This window comes from Balaenoptera ricei, chromosome 1, assembly GCF_028023285.1.
Source record: "Balaenoptera ricei isolate mBalRic1 chromosome 1, mBalRic1.hap2, whole genome shotgun sequence".
In the NCBI taxonomy this organism is placed as follows: Eukaryota; Metazoa; Chordata; class Mammalia; order Artiodactyla; family Balaenopteridae; genus Balaenoptera; species Balaenoptera ricei.
The window spans coordinates 193,216,003-193,239,113 of record NC_082639.1 but is presented as its reverse complement, the minus strand read 5'-3'; the positions used below and the strand labels follow the sequence as shown (position 1 = coordinate 193,239,113).

Below are 23,111 nucleotides of genomic sequence, written 5' to 3'. Positions count from 1 at the left end.
TCCGCGGAGATGAGGGGCCCCGGAAGCCTGAGTAAGGCCTCCCCCAACACACAGGATTTGGGGGTGTCACTTCCTGGGTCGAACCCCAAACTTGATCCAGGATTCTGAGTATGCAGACCGGGAGCAGCCGGGGAGGAGCTGCTGAGAGTGGAGGGGAGGGGGGAAGGTGGGGATGGGGGCCCCCTGGCACCAGCGCTAAGTTCTGCGCGGCTGAACTGGGGTCCTGAGATCTGGGCGGTGGGTGCTGAGGGCCCAGTATGGGGTTCAGGGGTGAGACCGAGGCACAGAGGCGATCCCGGGCTGGCGTCCTCCCTGCCCGTCCCGCCTTGTGGGTGGGGAGTACCTGCCTCTGTGTTCAGGGGGCCCAGGCCTTGCCTTCTCGAGAGGCAGAAGCGGTGGGTTCCCATGAGGGAGCCGGTCCGGGATCCTGTGCCCCAGACGCTTCCTCCTCCCCCGCAGGGCCCCTCCGCCCGGCCCGCGTTCTCTCCTCCCCGAGACGCGGACGGGAGAGCCCTGGGTACCAGTCGGGACTTCATGCTCGGACGGGTGCTGGGGTGCTGGGCCGGGGCTGTCGGGGCTCTTGGGCCCGACGCCCCCGCCTCCCCCGCCCCTTTTGTCTCCACCGCTCCTCTTCGCCTCCCTTTTCTTTTCTTCCTCGACTCAGGAAAACCTTCATCCGTAGCCCCCGAAGCAAATCGGCTCCTTCCCACCCGTTAGCTGGTTCCCGATCGCGGGGAGGCCCCCCGCCCGCCGTCCTTCCCAGCCAATCCCCAAGCCCGAGAGGCTCGGAAAGCCCGTGGGGGTGGGGCGGGGTGCTGGGGGAGTGTCGCGGGGGGGCGCGGCGGGGGCACCTCCGCGGGGCTCCGGGGGCGCGCGGGCCGGCCCGCCCACCGCAAACGGCCCCCGCCTTCTCCCCCTCCCGCCCGCGCCCCCGCCTCCTGCCAGCCACCGCCCCGGCCCGAGAGGGGGCGGGATCGCGGGGCGGGGACTTGCGCGACGGCCGGAGGGGGTCGCCCTCGGAGGCCCAGCCCGCGCCGCGTGCTGGCGGATGTGAGGAGCATCTCGATTGGCCGGCGGGCGCGGGGCAGGTGTTACTACTGCGGCGCGCGAGGGAGCGGGCGGGCGGAGCGGAGCCGCAGCGGCCGGGCGCCGGGAAGGCGGAGAGGGGCCTGGACTCCGGGAGCGCGGCGTCCCGCCCGCTGCCCTCGCCGAGAGCTCGGGCTCACGGCGCCGGAACGTCCCCGGGTAAGAGGAGCCGGGCGGGGCGGCCGGGGCCGGGGGCGCGGGCGGATGCGGGCGCCCACCTGGGACTCCCGGACTGTGGGCTCGGCGCTTGCGGCGGATGAAGCGGGTGCGGAACGGGGCTCCGGGAGTCCGCTTGCGCCGGAATTACCCTGATGGTCCCTGGGGAGGTGTCCTGAATTATCCCGGGAACCCCTCTCCGAGAGCCGCGGGAAGGGCGCCGCGGGGGGCGGATGGAATGGGTGCGCGTTGGAGAGTGGGTGCAGGCGCGGGACCCCAGCCGCGCCCACCGCGGAGACGGTGAGGGAGCGGGGCGCTCCGGGGACCTGGCGGAGCCCGGAGATCGCTTCCTTTCCGCGTCCCCCGCCAGGCCGCGGCCGTCCGGGCCTGGGATGGGCGGCGGCGTCTTCCGCCCCTTCCTCTCCACGAAACTTTTTCATACACGAGCCAGCGCGCTGCCCGGTACATCGGGGGAAGCAAGGTCCCCAGGATCCTGGCAAGCGGCGGAGCTTGGAGAGACCAAGGAGGGGGTGGGGAAGGAGCAGCAGGGCAGTAGGAGAGCAGGCTGTACTCATTCTGCTGTGTGACCTTGGACGAGCTGCTGCACATCTCTGATCTCCGGGTGATGGGGTGCGTGGTGCCTCAGTGGGGAGTGGGGACGTGTGGGGCCAGGGCAGTGGGTGAACAAGCCCACGGGCGCACCTGCCGGGCCTGGGCGCTTAGAAATGAGCCGTCTTCGTTCGCCCACCTGTCTGCGGCAGCTCAGCGCTCCCTTCCTGGGGAGGCGGGGCGGGGGGGGGGCGGTGTGGAGCTGCGCTCCCAGCGTGCCTGGGGGCAGTCGGGAAGCTTCCATACCAACCCCGCCTATGACCTTGGACAGCTCACTTATCCCTCTGGGCCTCAGTATCTTCATCTGGAAAATGGGGGTTTGGAGTTCACGGTGTCTGAAGTCCCTCTCAGTCCTGGCCCGCCCGCAGGTGAGGTGAGCTGAGGGGTTGGGGGTGCAGCCTCATCCGCGCACCCCTCCTGTGACCTAGCCTCTGGGGAAACTGTAGCTCCCTCCTCCAACAAGACAGCAGGGCTGTGAGACTCAGAATCTTCCGCATCACCCACCCTCTTTGTAGGGGCAAGGCCTTTCCTGGAGAAAAGTTCCCAGTGCTGGACAGGAGGCCTGTGGGCTCAGGGGGTGTCAGGGGCCTCCCAAGGTCACGCTTGTGTCCAGGATGAGGAGGAGGATCTGAAAGGTCTGCACCGCGATGGCCCGTAGCACCCGCTGTGCACCTCGCTGCCCTTGCTGGGAGCGTCTAACCTGACGCCTCCTTGGGGTGCCTCTGGCTCTGTTCCAGTGGAGATGGACGGTAGCTCCTCACTGAGCCTCAGGGTGCTGTGGAGAGGGTCCTGGTTTAAGATAGGAGGCCTGAGTCTAATTCTAGGCGCTGCTACCCGTTCGTGTGACCTTGTGTGACCTTGGGCAAGCCCCTTTCTTGCTCTCCTCGCCTATACACGGAAGGGGTTGAACTAGATGACTCCCCGGGACCTTCCCAGCCCTGCAGTCCTGTGGCTGCAGTTCTGGGCTGGAGTCTGATCGTAAGAAGTGGGCTTGGTTGGGTGATGGGGCAGGTGGCCCTGGAATTCCCAGTGCACATCTGTCCGCAGAGTGGAGACAGCTCGAGAGAGTTACTCGGTATGAGTGGGCCACAGTCTGGTCCTGCGCGCCCCCGCCATGCATCCTCGGGAGGCCCGGGCTCACTGGTTAGTGGCTGTGTGACCTTGAGCAAGTTACTCTACGTCTCTGAGCTTCAGTTAGTTGTCGCGACAAAATGGTAACAGCTGTGGTGTTGTAGGTTGTTGTGAGAAGTAAATGAGAAACACATGTACGATGTTTAGTCCAGTGCTGAGCCTTCCAAGTCCCGAGCAAGCAGCTGCTGCCAATGAGAAAGATAAAGACCTGCGGGAGCGGGGACAGAGGCCGGAGGAGGGGGGTGGGGGTGGACTTGCGGTGTGATCTCCCTGCAGCTTCCAGAGCATCTCTGCAGAATGGGGACAGCGGCGCTGCCTGCCTCTCTCTGTCTCTGTCTCTGTCTTGGATCATTCGAGTGATTCTGCAGCAGAAACTTCACGGGAAAGAAAGAAAATGCTTGACTTCCCTGTAATCTCACCTCTTTTCCTCTGGTTCCCCCGGCCCCACCTCCTGCCACACCTCCCATCCCTTCTGCAGTTACAAGATGGGCTTCACTCCATCCCCCCCACCCCCAGCCTTCGAGGAAGGAGCCAACTGGAGCCGAGAGGGGGTGAGGCTGGCCCCCGGGAGTGAGCAGCCAGAGCACACCTGCACCCAGGGCTGCAGCGGGAGAATGGCAGAGGCACTGGCCCTGCCTGGGGGCGCTCTCGGGACCCTGGGATGTCAACACGGGTGCGCTGGTGGGTGGGTAGTGGGGTTACCCTAGACTTGCCATGTGACCTTAGGCAAGTCACACCCCTTGGGCCCCTGTTTTCTCAACTGCAAAGTAAAAGGTTGGTTTAGATGCTCGAAGGGCCTTCTGACCCTCTTGCCTGTGACCCTGTTGGCTCTGCCTTTGCTGAGGCTGGGGGCGGGGTGGGTGGGAGGTTTGCGGAGTCACGCGGGCATTGCCTCTCACCACCCCTCTGTTAAGGTCCTGGGACAGCCTGCGAGGAGATGATGACATCTCCTCAGCAAGAATGCTGATGCTTAAGAGTAAAGGCTTTGCAGACAGACAGGTTCAGACTCCTATCTTGGCTCTTTCCGTATTAGCTGTGTGAATTGGGGCAAATTACTTGACATAACTGAGGCTCAGTTATGTCATCTGTGAAATGGGAACAATGTTACCTACTTCTTAGGGTTCTTCTGAAGATTACACGGGAATAATTTATGTAAAACTTCTGGGATGTGGGGAGTTCTTAGTGTGAATTGAGTGCTGCATGAGGAATGGGCTTTTTGAGGTTCTGTGTCATCACAGAGGGGACTCAGGCCAGAGGAAGAGTGGGGACGGAGCCCACCGTCCCGCAGGTGTTGCCACGCACAGCTGCTGAGAAGCCCTGCCTTCCTCATCCTGTTCTAGCTGACCTCTGCCTGGGGCTTCAGGAGCTGGTTCTCGTCACAGGGCCTTGGGGGCAGGGGCTGCAGGTGGAGGTGAGTCTGCAGAGAGGAACTGGGAGGCTGACAGAAGCCCCTGGTGACAAGGATACAAGGCAGAGGCCCGACAGCCTCCGTTCAAGGTTAGTCGTGAGGAAAGGGCTGGAAAATAAGTTCTTGGAGAAAAGGCATCACCGCCCACGGGCCGTGTGTGGTGAGTGGACCACAGCCTGGGGCGCCGGAAGGGACCTTGGGCGTCATCCCATTCAGTCTCTGATTTTTTATTTTATTTTATTTATTTATTTTATTTATTTATGGCTGTGTTGGGTCTTCGTTTCTGTGTGAGGGCTTTCTCTAGTTGCGGGAAGCGGGGACCACACTTCATTGCGGTGCGTGGGCCTCTCACTGTCGTGGCCTCTCTTGTTGCGGAGCACAGGCTCCAGACGCGCAGGCTCAGTAGTTGTGGCTCACGGGCCTAGTTGCTCCGCGGCATGTAGGATCCTCCCAGACCAGGGCTCGAACCCGTGTGCCCTGCATTGGCAGGCAGATTCTCAACCACTGCGCCACCAGGGAAGCCCTCAGTCTCTGATTTTGATGGTGGGGAAGCTGGGCTCAAAGAGGGGGAGCACCTTGCCCAGTGTCACACAGCATCCGAGCACCGGTGATGGGGCTGCACCTGCCCTGTGGGTGCTCAGTCCGGTGCCCTTTCCACTCTCCCCATGAACCATGGAGCAGCTATTTTCCATCTCTTCTAAAATCAGAGCACGAGGTCAGGGGCCTTGACTGAAGCGGAAAGGATGTGAGATCATCAAATCCAACATTCCCAGGTTGCAGGTTAGAACACTGAGGCCCAAGAGAATGAAAGGGTCGGCCTGAGGTTGCCCAGAGCCAGAGACGCGTGCTCCGAGGCCCGAGCTCTGCCGGTGACACCAGCTGCTGCTCTGCTTCTCTTGGGCCTGACAGGCTGCGTGACAGCAGGACAGCCAGACGTGGAAAAACAAACCCCACGGGCTTGGGCAAGGGAGAGAGGACAGAAAGGCAGAAACATTACTTCCAAGACCCAGATTTCCTCTCTTGGCTTTCTCTCTTGGCCTGGCTCTGCCGGCCCTTCTGAGCTGTTCCGTGACAGCCTGCCCGCCCTGTAGAGAGGAGACAATAGCCAGCCCGCTGGCCTCAGTGCCATCGGTGACACGAGTGAAAGAAAGTCAATATTTGCCCAGTGGCAAAGGAAGGGAAATAAGTCCGATGTGGGATGGGAGTGAGGGGAGTGATTCTGAAAAGCGAGGTCGCAGCGCCTGGGGCCTGCGGCGTCAGCACTCGGCTTCTAAGGCAGCCTTTGGATCCACCGTGTTAAATCACCCTTTGTGTGTGTCTCGGAGAGCCTGCACCCCGCCCGCCGCCCTGACCCCCGATACATTTCCCTGATTGCTTGCAGCTGCCGCCCCCCCAGCTCCCTGGAGGAATGGACTCCTGCACAAAGGCCTCGGAGCGGATGGCCCCCTGAGCGGGGCTCAGGCTCGCTCCTTATCTGGCCCCTGAGCCCAGGGAAAGCTGTGGAAAAAGTCCTTGTCAGGTCAAGAGAGGCTGTGCCTGCTTTTGTCTGTCCTGCCTTTGTTTTGTCATCTTTTCGTTTTCCTTCTCTGCATCCTGACGTTGGGGAAGGGCCTGCGGGGGAGGAGGGCCAGAGCCCGGAGCCTTTCTTCCACTGAAATGCAGTTCCTGAACCCACGGCAGCTGCCGGCTGCTATAGTGGCTTTTGTGGTCGCCTGGGATGGCACCTTCACAGGTTAACGAAGGGAGCTTTGGGAAGCAGAACGCGACTGGGGCGAGGCCCTGGGGCTGCACGGGGCACAGGAGGGGCCGCCTGCCGTGGGAATCCGCCAGGTGGGAGACTGTGGGTGGATCCACCGAGCCCCCTTCCTCTCTTGGGAATGCTCTGGCCGTGCTGCCTGCCCCAGAGGGGCCCCGCGACGTTCCTGGTGGTCAGGGCTGCCACCCAAGACTAACCCCGGCCCCCTGGCCCCCAGACGATCACAGGGCTGGCGGTCCCCGGAGACCGGAGAGCCAGGGCGACCGATGTCCCACGTGGACCTGGGGCAGCGGCAGGGAGACTGAGGGAGGGCCCCCCGCCTCCCCCGCCCAGGCCAGCCCTGCGACCTGGTCTGATCAGCCGTCCAGCAGCAGCAGGGGCAGCGGGGCAGCCTTCAGCCGGAGGCAGCTTGCAGCCTGTCCGCCGGGACCCCTCGCGCACAGCCCTGGGCGAGGGCGCAGCCCAGAGCGGACTCCCTGCGTCTTCCGGGGCCCTGGCCCATCGGGGTGGGGTCTGGGGTGTGTGGACCTGGCACGTCACAGGTGCCCAGCACCGCCACCCAGGCGCCAGGCGCCTCGTCCAGATCCCATCTCCTGCAGGACCGTAACTAAGTTACTGCAACACTGGGCGCCTCAGTTTCCTCATCTTTAAAGTGGGAATAAAAGAGTGTGTATGCCATACGGTCGATACGAGGATCCAGTGTATAAATATTTATGTGAAGCTCTGAGAACAGTAAGAGTATGAAGATTTCGCTGTTGTTATTATGGTGCTTCTTCAAACCGAAGGGACACTTTGTAGATAAAGAAGCAGCGTGGGAGCCTAGAGCAGGGGCTGAGGCAAGGCTGTGACGGTATTTGGTCAGAAGGACCTGGAATCCAGTGATTTTGCTGTGAAGTTACCGCGCACGGCCCCAGGCAAGCTGCGTCTCCCCACCCCTGGACCTCATTTGTCCCCTCTGAAAGGTGGAGAAGGGTGACCGCCTCCCTCGCGTCCCCCAGGATGCCCTGGATGACGGTCCGAGACGCTGGCCTCCTCCCGTCTCACCTCTGACCAAGGCGGGCTTCCCGGTGGAGGCTCTGGCCTATTGCGCTTTCTACAAACAGCACCAGCCCCATTGCGGCGCTCTCCCCACAAGGACAGCGGGTTCTGGGTGGCTGAGCCCGCCCTCTCCCAGCGTCTGCTCCTCCTTGGTCGGCCTGCTCCGGGCGGGAGTGTCTCTGGACGTGGTCCCTGGTTGTACAAGCAGAGAGTCGGGGGCGGGGGAACGTCTCCTTCGAGCTGGGACACCTGGTTGGTGACCCTGGGACGGCAGGGGGGCCCTTCCTCCTCACCCGCGGCCAGGCTGTCTGCAGTGCGAGGAGGCGGGGTGGGGCGGAGGGTGGCTTGAGGCACATTCAGCACCTTGCCCGCCAGGCGCGTCCAGGGCCCTGGTTGATGGCACCCTTGTCCCCTCCCTCGCCTGCCGCCTTCCTTCCTGCCTGCTGACAGTATTGGGCAGATGATTAGGCCAAGGGCCTCTGCTGAGGATGGGGAGTGGCACGCTGCAGGTACCCAGGCCACCAACTGAGTGATGCCCGCTGCCCCATAGCCCTCTGGCTGGTCATTGGGGTGAATGGCAGGTATGGAGAAGAGAGGCTACTTTAATTAAGTCTTCGGAGCTACTCAGGGCCTTGGAAATGTCGCCTCCTCATTATCATTTTGCCAAGAGCCCTGGAGATGAGTTGCCTTGCCAAGGTCACCTCCAGGGTCACCTCGAAAGCGAGCACAGCCCCCATAGCCCACTGCGTTTCGTCCGCCCCACCCCCTGGCTTCCTAAAGAAGGTGTTGGGCTTTGGCTGGAGTGTAGGGTCCTGGTCAGGTGCCTGTCTCCTGTGACCTTGGCCATGACCTTAGGTCCCATGGAACGTCCTCCCTCAGGAAGCTGGAGGTGTGATGAGAGAGCTGGAAGGACTTCCTGAGGAGCTCCGTGAGAGAGGAGGGGCGAAGGCTTTTCCCAAGGTGTTTGGGGGTCAGGCTGGATTCGGGCTCGGGAGAAGCTTCGGGAAAGAGCCCCAGACTTGGAGTTCAGTACCACAGAGTCCAGAGTCAGACCCTGTAGCCTCCTGCCCAGACTGTGGGCCGATGCTAGAGCTCTCTGAACCCATCACCCTCCTCAAAACTGTGATCAAAGCCCCTTACCTTACAGGGGTTTGTAGATTTTTTACTTTTAAAGACGGCTTTACTGGGATATAACTTACGTACTGTACAGGTCACTCAGCTGCAGTGCACAGTTCAGTGGGTTTAGTGCACTTAGAATCGTGCATCCACCACCACCATCTAACTTCAGAACATTTTTCACCCAAAAGAAAAAGTATAAACATTAGTGGTCACTCCTGTTCTCCTTTTCCCCAACCTCTAGCCAGTGGATAATCTGTCTTCTGTCTCTGTCAGTCTGTCTCCCTGGATGTTTCACATAAATAGAATCGTTCATTATGTGGTCTTTTGTGACTTGCTTCTTTCACTTACATATATTTTCAAGGTCCAACCACATTGTATCATGTATCAGTCCTTCATTCCTTTGAATTGCTGAATGATATTCCGTTGCAGGGATAGACCACAGTGTATTTATCCATGCATCTGTTGATGGGCATTTTGGTTGGTTTTTGACTGTTGTGAACGCTGGTGCTGTGAACATTCGTGTAAAGGTTTTTTTTTTTTAATTATTAATTAATTAATTAATTAATTAATGGCTGTGTTGGGTCTTCGTTTCTGTGCGAGGGCTTTCTCTAGTTGCGGCAAGCGGGGGCCACTCTTCATCGCGGTGTGCGGGCCTCTCACTGTCGCGGCCTGTCTTGTTGCGGAGCACAGGCTCCAGACGCGCAGGCTCAGTAGTTGTGGCGCACGGGCTTAGTCGCTCCGCGGCATGTGGGATCTTCCCAGACCAGGGCTTGAACCCGTGTCCCCTGCATTGGCAGGCAGATTCTCAACCACTGCGCCACCAGGGAAGCCCCGTGTAAAGGTTTTTGACAGGATGAATGTTTTTATTTCTCTTGGGTACATACCTAGGAGTGGGATTGCTGGGTCAAATGGTATATAGTCTGCTCTCTGCATCCGTGGGTTCTCCTCCACACCTGAAGATTCAACCAGCTGTAGATTGAAAATATTTGAAAAAAATTCCAGACAGTTCCACAAAGCAAAATTTGAATTTGCCACATGCCAGCAACTATTTACATAGTATTTACATTGTATTAGGTATTATCAGTAATCTAGAGGGGAGCTAAAGCGTGCTGGAGGATGTGCTAGGTTATACGCAAACACAGCGCCGGTTTATATAACAGACTTGAGCGTCCTCGGATTTTGGTGTCTGAGGGGTCCTGGAACCAGTTCCCATGGAGACTGAGAACAAAAGTACTTTTTAAAAAAAATATTTATTTATTTATATTTATTTATTTAGTTGCGCCGGGTCTTAGTTGAGGCAGGCAGCCTCCTTAGTTGCGGCCTGCGGACTCTTAGTTGCGGCATGCGTGTGAGATCTAGTTCCCTGACCAGGGATCGAACCCGGGCCCCCTGCATTGGGAGCGCAGAGTCTTAACCACTGGGCCACCAGGAAAGTCCCAACGGTACTTATTTTCAAGGCTGCTGTTTACTTGACCCTGTTCTGAGTCCTGTATGTGGACAGCCTCCTTCAATTACCCCAGTTCTCTGTGAAGCAGGTACTATTACTATTATTCCCATTTTGCAGAATAAGGAACCTGGGGCTCAGAGCTTCCAAGGATACTCGCTGGGGAGCTGGGCTTGAACCCGACACACTGGCCTGAGTGCAGTGCTGTGCAGACTGTTCCCTGCCCACCACATGGCCCTCCTGGGGAGGTGACCAGAGCCCTGCATCCTCTGTCCCCGTGTGCGGTTTTAGGGGCTCCTGTGTCCCCCCAGTATGGAAAGCCTCCCACATGGCTCTTAAGAGGCAGAGAGGACCTTCCACCTGGGGTTGGGGCGAGGGAGGCGTCCCAGCTCTGACTCCCCTCCTGACTTGGAAAGAGGTTTCCCTTCTCTGGGCCTCATTTCCTGCTGTGCAGCAGGGGCTGGGGTACCCGATCCTGGGCTTCCTTCCAGGTCGTACCTCCCGTGGAGATTCTGCGCCGTCTTCCCAGCAATGCTTCTCCCACCTAGTGTGCCGACCAGCCAGGTGGGGGCTGAGTGCGGGGGGCGGGAGGAGGGGGCCCCCACCACAGACCAGGGGCTGGGGACCTCCTGGATGTCAGCCCGGGAAGAGCCGCGTCACTGTGTGCCCCGCACCTGTGCCCCGGTCCTGCTCCCTGGAGCCTCCGTGGCCTCATAGCGGTGAAGCACCGAGCCGGCTTCTGAGGCTCGGCCCTCCTTCCTGGGCTGGGCTCATCCGTGGGAAGGTGCTGTGCACACAGTAGGTGCCCGGTGTGCGTTAGGCAACTCCGAGCCTGCCAGCCCCGTCTGGTGACACCGCGAGAGGCCGCCGCGGCCGCCGTGCGTCTTCCTTCCGCGTGTCCGCGTCCTGCAGCCTTTCCTGGTCCTCCCTCCACTCCGCATTCGCGCTTCTGGCACCTGCTGGTCAGAGCTCCTCCTGGATCCAGGCGCTGTGTCCCGAGCCTTTAACCCGCAGAGGGATCAGCGGCGCCTCTGGGGAAGTGCCTTCTGCGAGCTGGCAGGTGGCAGTGGAGGATGTGAGCGATGGCTGTCTCCTCCAGAAGCCTGCGCGCCAGATGGAGAGGACGGCTTCTGTGGCGGCCCAGACCCAGGGGGACCACCGGAGTGCCTCTGGGCAGGCGGCCGGCGTGTCCCTGGGTCTCGGCTCTTTCGCTGCCTGAGGCCGGGGCAGTCCTGCAGGCCTGGCCTGCCTCCCCCCAGTCTTTCCACCGAGTGTGGGCAGTCTCCAGGGTGGCCTCTCCCGCCTGTGGTTGCTGAGCTCCCCCCGCCCCCGTGCCTGTGCCTCCCTCTGTTTTTAAGCTCCGTGGGCCTTTTGTTTTTTTTTTTTTTTTTTGGCCGCAGCCCAGCTTGCAGGATCTTAGTTCCCCGACCAGGGATCGAACCCGGGACACGACAGTGAGAGCGCCGAGTCCTAACCACTGGACCGCCTGCCTGCCCCGAGGCGCTCCAACACTCACCTTTCCTCTCACGCACTCGGGGGGCTGGGCCGGGGCTCCCTTTTCTCCTGCCAGCACCCCCTCCACCGTCCCTCCATTGGCAGGAGCCGGGCTGGTCCCCATCTGGTCCAGACTCTGCCCTGTCTTGTGGCCCGCTCACTGCGGGGTGGCAACAGCAGACAGAGCCCAGGCCCCGGAGCAGCCCCCACCCTACCCCGACCCCTGTTCCAAACCCAGAAATAGCACAGTTCAAACCACCAAATCAGTAAATAGTGTCATCAGGGTTTATCGGGCATGTGAGGACCAACTGTGAACTGGGAGCTTTCAAATTCAAAGACTGACGGGAAGCTCAGGCGGGATGCCCCAGGATGGTGCATCTGGTGCCCGGGAGAGTGTTCACCCTTCACCTTGGTTGCTCATTGCAGCAAGGTTTCCAGACACCAGGGGACTGGTCAAAAGTGACAGCAGGCACACCGCAGTAGAGACAGGCACACGAAGTTTTTGGTTTGCCTGTGCGTCTAAAAGTTATGTTTACGCCAGACTGCAGTCTTTTAAGTGTGCAGTAGCGTCATCTCTGTAAAAACAACATACGTGCCTTGATTACAAAACACTTTATTGCTAAAAAATATGCCCAAACACCTGCACTAGTAACATCAAAGATCACTGCTCGCGAATCACCGCAGCAAATATAATAATAATGAAAGTTTGGAATATTGTGCGAATTCCCAAAATGTGACACAGAGACGCAAAGTGAGCAAGGCTGTCAGGAGAATGGTGCTGATGGACTTGCTCCGCGTGGGGCTGCAACGACCTTCGATTTGCGAAACACACGATATCTGCGAAGCACGGTAGGGTGAGGTGTGCCTTTGTCTCCCGCGGCCTTTAGGACGATGACTTGTTTCTTTTATGATTGTCAGAGGCATTTACAAGAAGTAACCTAGGTTAAGGTTTGCTTATGTTCATGAAATAAGCTAGATGTACTTTTGCTTACGTGGCTTAAATGGTTTTGTCTGCTCGGGGAATTTCTGAAGTCTAGTCTCTATTTTGTATTTAATTTTAACACCGCCAGGCTGTCCCTGCAAGAGTAGTGATGTTATAAAGAGAACCGTTGGGCTCCCCAAAAACTGGGTGGCAGCTTCCTCCTGAGGACAAGCTGCCTGGGGAACCGGCCACTTGGCAGTAGGGGTGGGGTGGAGGTGTCAGGGATTTAGAGACGTGCGGGGTTAGAAAGGGGGCCTTGAAACTCGTCTAGGCCAACGCTGTGTCGCTCCCTGGGTCATGCCAGTAGTGGTCTATCCTCAGCTTGAATACTCCCAATGACAGGGCACTCATTACCTCACAAAACCAACATCCCATCAGGATTTCGGCAAGTGCTGAGGCAGAGATTCTTTCCTCACTCTGAGCCTGGATCTGTGCTCCCACACTGTGAAGTGGGGAGCTGCCGGGGAAGGTTAGACCCCCAGTCCTTGGTGCCGCTGGAGTTGGAGGAGAAGCAGAGAAAGCCACAGGGCAGTGTCTGGGCCGGGAGAGGCGTGGCGGGTCAGGCAGGAGGAAGCTGGCTTCTTCAGGGAGGATAATCGTGTCCTGGGATTCGCACGAGACGGTGAGTTGTCAGGGGTATTGGCGGGAACAGGCATCTCTGTGTGAAGAGTGAAGGGCATGTCTTTTTTTTCTTTTTTTTAAAAAATTAATTAATTAATTTTATTTTTGGCTGTGTTGGGTCTTCGTTGCTGTGCGCGGGCTTTCTCTAGTTGCGGCAAGTGGGGGCTACTCTTTGTTGCGGTGCGTGGCTTCTCGTTGCGGTGGCCTGTTGTTGCGGAGCACGGGCTGTAGGCACATGGGCTTCAGTAGTTGTGGCTCACGGGCTCAGTAGTTGTGGCTCACGGGGTCAGTAGTTCTGGCACACGGGCTCAGTAGTTGTGGCTCGTGGGCTGTACAGCGTAGGCTCAGTAGTTGTGTCGCACGGGCTTAGTTGCTCTGTGGCATGTGGGATCTTCCTGGACCAGGGCTCGAACCCGTGTCCCCTGCACTGGCAGGCAGATTCTTAACCACTGTGCCACCAGGGAAGCCTTGGGCACGCCTTTTCCCCAGGGCCCGCCAGGCGTCTGGGAGGAAGGAGGCCCTCGTGGAAATGGAGGGGACAGACTGCATCCTCCTCACTGACTCCCCGCCCCACCGAGGGCAGGCAGGGCTCCTGGCTCAGCCCCCGTGACGTTTGCCCCTTGAGGGTCCCGAGGAGGAGGGAATGCGGTAGCGGTGACTTCGTCCCTGCTCAGCCTGCTTGCTCATCTCTGAAGTGGGCGCCAAGCACTGACCTCACGGGGCTGAGCGTGGAGAGAAACGCAACGTGGCCCTCGTGGGGCCTCCCCCTCCCCCCGCCCCGTCCTCCCACAGTGGGACCTGCTGGCTGGGGAAGGAGCCCTGGCGGGGGGCTGGGAGCTCGGGGTCCACGCCCTCAGGGAGGCCTCCGTCATGGGGAGAAGCCCGTCTGCTGCGCGCCCACCAGGGCGTGAGTCTGTGGATCTCTGGAGCTGCTGGGGGACTGCCCGCTCAGCAGGGAGCCTGCGGGGACCTGGGGGAGCGCGTGAGAGGGAGGGTCAGGTGCAGGGTGGACTTCCAAACAGTCAGACGTCCAGGGGTCCTTCCCTAGGCTGGACGGGCAGACGCCGCCGCCTAGGTAATCAGGGAGGTGGTGCTCACGCTCAACCCCCCGACTCTCTGGAGGCTCTGAGCTGCCCTGCCCCTCCCCAGGATCGCTTGCTTATCTCCCTCCGGTTGGGCCATCCAGGACCCCAGGCCCGCCCGCCCAGACCGTGACCGCTGGGCCCCGGGGTGCGTGGGTCTGGCCTTGACGGGCCTGCCTCTGCTGTGGGTCTCCCTCCTCTCCCCGAAGCGGGGGCTTGGCGGGCAGGATGGTGGTTGCGGAGGGGAGAGGGCAGCGCCCAGTGGACCCCACCTTCTCGGTTACCCGCTGCCAGGCCCAGCAGCCGGGCTGCTCCGGGGGCTGCTCACACGAGGGGCTGTCACACGGGCAGGAGTGACCAGTCTGAGGAGCGAGCAGAGCTGTGGGGGGGGCTCGGACTCCCACCCGCCCCTCCCAGCTCCCCTGCTTCCTGGACAGAGCCGCCTGGGCCGCTGGGCCACATCTGCCCCCTCGCTCTGGGGACACAGGGTCAGGTGATGCGCACGTGTGACGCAGGGGACCGAGGAAGGGCACGTGTGTGTCCTGGGGTCCACTCTGCATCCGACACACACGCGGCTTCATCTCAGCGGCTGCCCTGGGGACGGACACTTGCCCTGCGCGGAGCCGAGGGATCGGCTCTGAGACAGAGTCCGTCTCCGGGGCTGCCCGGCTGGGATGGTCCGGTTCCAGCGTCCCCTCACTGCCCACCTCGTGCTGCTCACAGAGGTGACGTCTTCAAGCCTGGGGCCCCCGGGAGGAGGGGTGCCGCTCTGCAGAGGGTGGAGGGAAGGGGGCAGGTCTCCTGGCACCTTCGGAGGCAGAGGCCCCTTCGCCCGAGGGACGGGCCAGAGGTGACGGTGACGCCAGCGGATGCAGGTGGCCTGCAGCTCTCCCAGCCCCCAGGCGCTGTGGTTGTGCCATGTGACCACCCGGGAACCCGGCCCCTCCTCAGGGTGTAGCCTCCGGCCCCAGGGCGCCTCATGTTCCCACGTGTGGCCATATAACACGCATCACACGGGTGTTTACACATCACACACGTGTCACACACATGCCTCTCCGGTTCCCCTGCTGAGGCCCCTCCCAGGTGGCCTTGGGGCCTCCGTCCTCCTGTGTGACCTGCGGTCCCGCCGTGTGTGTATGCGTGTTTGGGGGGCAGGGGATGGCGCACAGGCTCCACCAGATGTGGAGGCCCCGCCTGCCAGCTCCACGCGGGGGAGCGGTGAGGGGGTCGGTGGTCTTCTCAGAGCCTGTCAGCCCGTCACCCCTGTCCGCTGCTCTTCCCTCTCCACGGCGCGCACACACACTGTACACACCACACACACACAGTGTACACACCACACACACACTGTACACACCACACACACCACACACACACTGTACACACCACACACACACAGTGTACACACCACAGACACACCACACACACTGTACACACCACACACACCACACAAACTGTACACACCACACACACACTGTACACACCACACACACTGTACACACACACACTGTACACACCACACACCACACACACACTGTACACACCACACACACTGTACACACCACACACACCACACACACACTGTACACACCACACACACACTGTACACACCACACACAGTGTACACACCACAGACACACCACACACACTGTACACACCACACACACCACACACACTGTACACACCACACACACTGTACACACCACACACACACTGTACACACCACACGCACTGTACACACACACACTGTACACACCACACACCACACACACACTGTACACACCACACACACACTGTACACACCACACACACTGTACACACCACACACCACACACACACACTGTACACACCACAGACACCACACACACTGTACACACCACACACACACTGTACACACCACACACACACCACACACACACTGTACACACCACACACACACTGTACACACCACACACACACCACACACACACCACACACACACTGTACACACCACACACACAGTGTACACACCACACACACACTGTACACACCACACACACACCACACACACACTGTACACACCACACACATACTGTACACACCACACACACACCACACACACACTGTACACACCACACACACACATTGTACACACCACAGACACACCACACACACACCACACACACACTGGACACACCACACACACTGGACACACCACACACACACATTGTACACACCACAGACACACCACACACACACACTGTACACACCACACACACACCACACACACTGTACACACTACAGACACACACACTGTACACACCACACACACACTGTACACATCACACACACACTGTACACACTACAGACACACACTGTACACACCACACACACCACACACACACTGTACACACCACACACACACTGTACACACCACAGACACGCACTGTACACACCACAGACACACCACACACACTGTACACACCACACACACACACTGTACACACCACAGACACCTCAGACACATACCACACACCACATACCACACACCTGCACCAAAGACACACCACACATACACACCACATGCCACATACACACGACACAGACACACCACACACACCACACAACCTCACAACCTCACACACGCCACACGCATATCACACACACACCTCACACACACACACACCACAGACACCACACCTGCAGACATATCACACACACACAATCTCACAAACACACCACACACCTCACACCCACACACACCTCACACCTACACACACCTCACACACACAGCACACACTCTCATATGCTCACATTAAAAGGCATTTGCTTTTAGCCCAAGCCCCCGTCCCAGCTCCTTCGAGGGGGCCGTGTGTAGCAGCCCTTGTGTGTCAGAGCCCGTAACGTTTAGCCGGGAAGACAGTGTGTCCATTTTTAATGGTTTTTAGCTCAACGCGTCCTTGTGCGTCTGGAGGCAGGATAATGGGCCGTGGGGCTGCGGTCCCGCGTGCAGGGCGGGTTTGTGCCGTCGGGTCATCACTGCTCAGCCGGGGCGCGGGGCTGCCCCTCCTGCCCGCATCCACAGCACGAGGTTGGGTGCCCCTGGGCCCCTGACACTTGGGGGCCATGCCAGGCCCAGCCTTGCTCCCCCCTCCTTCCCACAACCTGCATCCGGCAGCCTGTGGTCCCCGTGTCCACGGACCCCCCTCAGTCACCCTTCGTGGTCCCCCCTTCCCCACCTGCTCGCTGAGACCCTGAGGCCCATGAGGGCGCCTGTGGGTTTGGGAGACACTGCGGGTGCTGGGTGGGGTCGGGCTGGGGTCCTGCCGGTCCCTGACGGGGTGTCCCCGCCCCCTGCGCCCGAGGTAGTGGCTGGGGTGCACCTGGAGGGGCGTGCAGCCTTTCCCCGTGTGACATTTCACACATGGGCTCTGGACCGCGTGGAGTGCAGGGTTCCCTGGGCTCTCGGGGTCCGGGTTCTGCTCGTCTGTGATTTGTGAATCCTGCACCCGGATTCCAGGTCCAGGGAGAACGGCCCGTGGCAGATGTGTGGGGCCTCACGGGAACTTTCTTCTCTGACCATCCTCACTTTCGGGCGTGCAGGCGGAAGCCTGGGATTTGCTCATCTCAGCCCGGACGCGGGGGAAGGCAATGGCGCGTGGCTGGAGCAGGAGAGATTGAAGTGAGACGCAGGGAGGGACTTCCCAAGGCTGGGGCCCTGGGGCCGGTGCAGAGCAGGCTCTGCTTCTCCACGCGGGCCGTGGCCTGGCTCCAGGTACAGGTGTCCACGGCCGACCCCGGCAGGCACACGAGGAACTCACAGAAATGGGCCATTTATTTTCAAAACGAGCTAGAAAATTAATTCATTCAAACTTTAGTCTCCACCTCTGCTAGGACCAAATGTTGGACTGAAGCATGGGTCCAGAAAAATAAAGACAAACTTATTCTTAAGTATCGATCTACTTAGCCGCTGGCTTCAGCGAGATGCATCTTGCTGGTTAACCTGTTTCCATCGCATTCCTTTGGCTTCTGCAAATACAGCGTCGACAAAGATGGACTCTCCTCAGCTCTCCGTTATCCGTATCGATGGAAGCCGGGCCTGAGTGTGTGGGGTGTGTGTGTGCATGTGTGTGTGTGTGTGTGTGTGTTGGGGTGTGGGCACCTGTGCCCTTGGCAGGAGCGTGGGGGTAGAACTTTCTCGTCTCCCAAATGGGGTCAGGCTCCATTTAGGGGTCGTGCTCCTCTGGGAGCGCGTGGAGGGGCCCAGAAGCAGCAGGAGGTGCGGCTGCCTCTTTGGGGCAGGTGGGCGTCAGCGCGAGGGGAGGGGGAGGGGGAGATGGGCGCCTCCCGCCGTCTCCAGTCCGGTCGGCGAGGCTCCCTCTGACCCGGATCCAGGGCCTGGGCCCCTTGGGGGTCTGGCCGAGGCGACCGTCCCTTTGCTTTCGCTCGGGGGACACTCGGGAGAGGTTCCGTGTGGGGTCAGGGCAGGGAGCGGGGCTGCGGCCCCTCATGGGACCGACTCCTGGGGGAGATGCAGGGTCCGAGGGCCTGGGATAGACGGTCAGAGAGCCGAGTGGCCACCCTGGAGAGATGGACTGGACGGACAGACAGACGGATGGGGCCCTGTTCCTGCCGGGGAGGTGGGGGGTCCGGAGGCTTAGGCCGCGGCGGATTGAGGCCCAACCTTCACGCCGACCTGTGGGGTAGATCACTCAGCTGTCTGAGCGGAAGAGCCTCGTCCCGGGAGGGGGTGATGCCGCGGCCCCCGCCCCCCAGGAGGGCAGGTGAGGACGGTCCAGGCGGGCACAGCCTCAGGGGCTTATTTTCCTTCCAACACCCGGCCTTGGGCCCGCACTTCCCCTGGCCTGACCCTCGGATCTAGGGGTCTCAGGGCCTCGTTTATACGGAGCGCGGCCCTAACCACCTGCCTCGAGGTGAGCGGCCCCATTTCCTCCCTCCCTCCCTCCCGCCGAGTGGCTGGGGGCCGGGGTGGGGGGCGCTGTGGCAGGTGACCCGACTCTTGACTCTTCACCAGCCCCACCCTGTCCCCTCTCCTGCGCATGCGCTCTCTGCGGGCATCGCTGGCTAATGCGCCAGTTCACGCTTCACGCTTCCTGTGCGGGAGCCGCGGGAGACTGCTTCATCCATCACCCTCAACCCTGGAGCCCTGCCGAGGACTGCGGCCTGAGCCCCTGGGGAGGACCGCTTCCCCTCCTCCCGCTGTGCTCCAGGGGCTGCGGGTCCAGCGCCGCCCCCGGCAGCGCGTGCTGTGTGCCCTTGGACAGGTTACTTCACCTCTCTGGGCCTCTTCCCCACAGGGGTCTTGAGAACTGCTGTCGAGTATCTTTGCTTCCTTAGCTTGTGGTGGAATAAGCGGGGGTGAAACCCCCACCCCTTAGGCTTATCCGGAGGGAACGTGAAGCCTCGGTTTTTTGCTGGAGAAATGGCTGGTGATTTCCCGAACATTCCCCACTGGGTAGGTCTGACCCCATCTTGCCGCTTCTAACGGGGAACTCTCTGCCCCTCAGAGGCGCCGGAGGCACAGTGTGCAAGGGCTGGGGCTGCGTCTCTCTTTACGGTTCGAGCTGGACTCTGGAGGCTGTGGAAGAGGCTTCCCGGTGCTGGGGGAGGGCCGGCAGCTCGTCCAGCCCCGCGCCGGGCCACAGCCCGCGCGGCCGGGAACAGGCCTAAGGCCCCGCCGGGCAGGACGCTCGGAGGGCCCAGCCCCGCTGCTCCCAGGGGTGCACGCCCCGCCCCCCCGTCACGACAGGCTCCCCAGGCCCGTTGCCCCCGTGCTGGGGTGGCGCCCCTGGACCCGCCCGGGGGCCGTGGGGGCAGCCGAGCCCCGCCCGCCCTGTGACGCGAGGGTCTGTGCTGCTGGCTTCCCCCTGCCCGCCCCACACGCGTCTGCCGAGTGCCCGTCGCGCGCCAGACGGCGAGACACCTGCCAGGGCAGGGTCGCAGAGTTTCCCCCCGAGGGCCAGAGAGGAAACGTCTCAGGCTCGCGCCGCTCAACCTCGGTGGCAGCTACTCCGCTCTGCTGCAGCGGGAAGGCCGCCAGAGAGGCCACGGCCTGGGCCCGCGTGCCGTGCTCCGGAGACGGCTGTTCACAGCAAGCGGCGGCGCCGGGTCTGGTTCTCGCAGCCGAGCTGCCGGCCGGGCAGGGCGAGCGCAGCCTCTGCTCCGGCCGCCGCAGGCTGTGTGCGGGGTGAGGCCGGGTCTCGCGCCGGAGCAAGGGGAGCCGTCTGCGCCGAGCGGAGAGAGGCAGTCACTCGGCCACGGTGGGCGGAGGCGCTCTGGGTGGCGCTGGAGATGGGGGCGAGGGCGCCGGACACAGGCGACGGGCCTGAAGGCCGCCTTCAGGGGCAGCTGCGGTCCCCAGGGCGGCGTCTAAAGGTGGCAGGATGAGATTCACGTTCTAGAAGGTTGCTTTGGGGGCAGGGTGGGTGCGGGGCCGGGTGCGGGGAAGGTCGCGGGGTCACCGAGGCCTGGCAGAGAAGGGGCTTGAGGCAAACGGAGGAGTCGGAGTTGTGGCCGAAACCAGGGTGCGGGGCCGGTCGGGTGGCCATCGCGGGCCGTCCGGCGCGACAGGCACGCAAGTGTCCACGGGGTCTGGTGACCTCTCCTCACAGAGAGCCGCGTGGTGGGGTGAGGGGCACAGCCCAGGGGGAACGGAGGGGGGAACCGGAGGTGAGCGTGAGAAGGAACGGGTCAGAGGGTCCCCTTCAAACGGGAGAAGGTCCTCGGCTGGGCAGGGGTCGCCGCCTGGCCTGGGCGGGCGGGTTTTGTGAAGTGTCTCCTCCGGGAGGACAGAGGAGGGTGCGGGCGACTAGGCCTGGAGATGGAGGCCGGCCCTCCCTTGCGAGGCGGCCCTGGAGGCCGGGAGTCGAGGTCAGGGCCCAGCGTGTCCCGTCCCGCGAGGCCCTCCCCCCGCGGCAGCCGGCCCTCCTGGAGGGGGCGGGGCCGGCAGGCTCTCGGCGCGAACCCCGCCCACCCGCCCGTGGGGGCTCCACCCCCCTGACCGGATCCCCCCGAGGCCCCGCCCCCCGTCACACTGAGCCTTAGATCCACACGTGAGTTTGGGGGTTGCGGGCACTCAGTCCGAGCCGGGCAATTTCAGGGCTGGTGTTTCGCCGGTGAGTCTCACAACAAGACAGAGAAACAGGGTGCAGGGACCTGGGAGGACGTGAGCCGAGGGGCTAAGGGGCCCCTCCGAGGCCAAGGAGGTTTCGGAGGGCGTCCAGGCCGAGGGGGAGTCAGGCCGGGGGTCGGCGTTTGCTGGGTGAGTTTGTGGCCCACGCAGAGAGCAGAGGTGAGGGAAGGGCAGTGAGGAGGAGCCGGGCCCAGGCCAGCGGGGCCTCTTTTCTGAGTGTGAACAGAAGCCCTGGGGGCTTCACGTGGATCAGCCCGGCTGCCGTGTGGGGATTAGACTGAGTGGAGGACTGTGGAACCTTCCAGAACGTGGCTGTTGTTCTTGGCTGAACTGGGGGACGTGGTGAGTGGAGGAGGGAGTTTGCAGATGCTCCGGCTGGGCGGCGAGGGCAGGAGGGGCTGAGGACCCCAAAGCTTTGGGCGGGGCCCCTGGTGCCGCCTGGGCAGGGGGCCCGGCCCTGCCCCCGCCCCGCCTCCGCCCGGCCGGCATCTGCCTTCTCAGGATGTGTGTTATTCCCCTGCTCTCTGGGCAGCTGTGTCCTCAGGCCCCAGGCCCTGGGATCCACGGATCTGGGGCCCCTGCTCCCTCCCAGCAGCTGTCACTCCCCACCCCCCCGCCCCGAACGCCCGGGAACGTTGTCTTATCTTTCATAAGAACTTGGCAATGACAAGACATTCATTTTGGCTGTTTTTGACGCTTTTCCCCTTCCCTCTGGAGCCAGGCTCCTTTCCAGCCACTTCTACTCTCTTCAGTCTAAGCGAAATTTCCAAAATGTCAATGTGAACACGTTACCTGCATCCTTAGACTCCTCGTCGTGGCTGTAAGGTTGTGTGCCTGGTCCTGCGGGCTCACCTCCACCGTGCTCCCTCCGTGTGGCCATGCTGGGCTTCCTCCAGGCTCTGGGCTCCCCATGCTGCTCCCACCCCTGGGCCTTTGCATGTGCTGCTGCTTCCTTTCCTCTTTGCCTGGAGGCCCCCCATTCCATCACCAGTTCGTCAGGAAAGCATTCCTGCTCTCCCAGATTAGGTCAGATACACCCCAGTACAGACTCACACCAGCAAGGGTCTCTCCTTTGTGCATTTCTCACAGTTACAATTTTACATTCATTTGTGTACAGTTATTTAACATCCAGCTTATAAGTCCCGCATGGGAAGTGGGATATGAGTTCAATCAATGTTTTTTTTTTTTTGGCTGTATTGGGTCTTCGTTGCTGTGCACGTGGGCTTTCTCTAGTAGTGGTGAGCGGGGGCTCCTCTTTGTTGCGGTGCGCGGGCTTCGCATTGAGGTGGCTTCTCTTGTTGTGGAGCACGGGCTCTAGGTGCCCAGGCTTCAGTAGTTGTGGCCCGTGGGCTCAGTAGCTCTGAGGCATGCATGTGGGATCTTCCCGGACCAGGGCTCGAACCCGTGTCCCCTGCATCGGCAGGCGGATTCTTAACTACTGCGCCACCAGGGAAGCACTCAATCAGTTATTTGTTGAATGAATGAATGAATACCTCCCCCATTGTTCTCTCTGCTCTTTCCCCGGCGTTCCTACCCTGTCTGGGTCCACATCATCTCTGGCCGGACTGTGAACTCACCCCTTGCGGGCCCCCTGCCCCAGCCTCACCCCCTCTGCTCCCCGTGGAGCTGTCGTTGCCCTTTAAACAGATCAGGCCACTCCTGCTGGGGACGTAAGTCCATCCGAGCCCCTTTTCCTGGACTTCAAGGCCCCTGGGATGGGCTCTCCAGCTGACGTCCTGGTCTGTGGGGCCCCCTGAGCCTGTGGCACACGCAGCACCGTCTGCCCTGGTCGATTCTTTTGTTTCATGATTCATCTCACTCGTCCTGTGGGCTTGGGGAAAGGTCCACGTCCAGTAGGGGTCCCTCTGCTGTGCCGAGGCCACTCAGGCCCTTCGAAGGGGCTCCTGGATTCAGATCCGACCACAGTTATCGAACATCATCTCCGTGCCAGACACAATCAAATTTATTCTTTTAATTTTCACAACAGTTTTGCAAAGTAGGTATTATTTTCTGCCATTTTTATATGAGGAAATCGAGTTTCAGAACGAGATTTGTT

At 61.0% G+C, this 23,111-nt stretch overlaps 1 protein-coding gene across 1 annotated transcript in view; it reads left to right on the top strand.

Annotated features, from left to right (window-relative positions):
• The first annotated feature begins 1,127 nt into the window (after positions 1-1,127).
• Positions 1,128-23,111, top strand: part of SYT2 (synaptotagmin 2) — a 36,508-nt gene continuing 14,524 nt past the window's right edge. The window contains exon 1 of the mRNA XM_059943555.1: positions 1,128-1,245. The gene's annotated coding sequence lies outside the window, so the exon portion shown is untranslated. The remainder of the gene's footprint in view (positions 1,246-23,111) is intronic.